The sequence below is a fragment of the Engraulis encrasicolus genome, chromosome 12 (genome assembly GCF_034702125.1).
Source record: "Engraulis encrasicolus isolate BLACKSEA-1 chromosome 12, IST_EnEncr_1.0, whole genome shotgun sequence".
NCBI lineage: Eukaryota > Metazoa > Chordata > Actinopteri > Clupeiformes > Engraulidae > Engraulis > Engraulis encrasicolus.
Window position 1 is genome coordinate 52282264 of NC_085868.1, and position 1575 is coordinate 52283838.

Below are 1575 nucleotides of genomic sequence, written 5' to 3' on the forward strand. Positions count from 1 at the left end.
GCGTAAAACCGACTTAAGTGGAGACGGGAGAATTCCGCCCTTTGATAATATTTCTTGCTTTACACCTAAAACATGTTAATGTGCTCTATTCATATTCTCCTAGTAGTTAAACTATGTATCCATGATGTAAGAGGAATCTAAATGTTTGTCCTGCAGCTTCTGGAGACATGCAGTGTTCTCAATCATCACAGCTGACATGTTCTTCGCATAAAGCATGTGGTTTCATCTATAAACCTCTCAACATAAGCTCATGCAAATTGTCTTGGGTTTATGGTGAGTATACAGCACTTTTGTTGCTGGCTCTTTTGACTGCATGTTTTGAATACATTCAGATTAGCCCTTTTTCAATTTCTTAACTTGAGGTGTATCTTTTTTTTGCCAGTTCAGAAGTTGAAACAAAGAGCTAATATCTATTTCTGTGTTGAAATAAGGATCAATCTTAAATCCAGTAGAGTCAACAGGTGGATTTAAATGTGGAAGATTAACAGCTTGTTTATTTCAACCATCTCTCGTTGATTTCAAATCAGGAATTAAGTGCCAGGACCATCAGAGTAAGGCTATATGTAACACTCCTGCAAACTGCAACTGGAATCCAAAAGTATTTCCCAATAAATATGGTGACTACGAATGTGAAACTGGTAATTTCCTCATAATCTCTTTTTTAGTCAAATGAGTAATGGTCTTATATCTGTACAAAATAGCATAGGTCCTACTAATCTATTCTTTCTATTGTCAGCATCTGGGGATATGCAGTGTTTTGAAATATCTAATCGTACAGACAAATGCTCCTCATATGAGGAGTGTGGTTTCACACAAAGACTTCCAAATAGTGCTGCTACCTGCTCAATGTTCCATCCTGGTAAGAATTTTTAAAATTATTTTAAGCATTAATTGTGTTAATACCTCAGCCTTTTGACCCACAGAATATATGTAGGTTTAAATGGCATAATAAAAGACACATAAGATAAGATGCATATATCAATGGTGTTTGTACCTTATCCTAGTTTGGTTGCATTACTGTTGATTGCTCTTCTCCCATTCATCTCAGGAATCAAGTGTTTAACGGTGGATAACAGTAGCGAAATACTTCTATGCCACAACTACGAAGAATGCAGATGGAATCATGAGAATTACCCGAATTATAAAACCCACCATGACTTCCATAAATGCACATACGGTAAGTCATTGGGTCCATCATTTGAAGTTAAACTCCCACAGGTTGTCAGTGGATATCGGCTCTTATTTACAATTAAAAGATGCACCCTCCCCTTCACTTACTTACTGCAGTTATTGCCCTTTAAAAAAGAGTTTGGACACTTGGTCATTTGTAAATAACGTCAAAATATTATGAAAAAAAATAACAAACATCTGATTCTTATGATGGCATAAAGTGAGGACCAGTGTTTAAATTGGGGCGGGCCCTCCGGAGCTGCACTCCGCCTCCTCACCTCGGAGGGACAGGCAAGCGTAGCCGAGCTCCGATTACCCCACCTTCAGTGTTCATAGAAAAATGTGACTTTCATACATTTTCACCTCTTCTTGACATATATTTCTATGAAAGTTTTCCAATGATAG

The 1575-nt window shown here is 37.3% G+C and overlaps 1 long non-coding RNA gene across 1 annotated transcript; it reads left to right on the forward strand.

Annotated features, from left to right (window-relative positions):
• Positions 1 to 377: 377 nt before the first annotated feature.
• LOC134460376 (uncharacterized) lies at positions 378 to 1171 on the forward strand. The gene is made up of 3 exons (XR_010037072.1): positions 378 to 638; positions 737 to 859; positions 1049 to 1171. It is a non-coding gene; the product is annotated as an uncharacterized LOC134460376 (long non-coding RNA).
• The last annotated feature ends 404 nt before the right edge of the window (positions 1172 to 1575 follow it).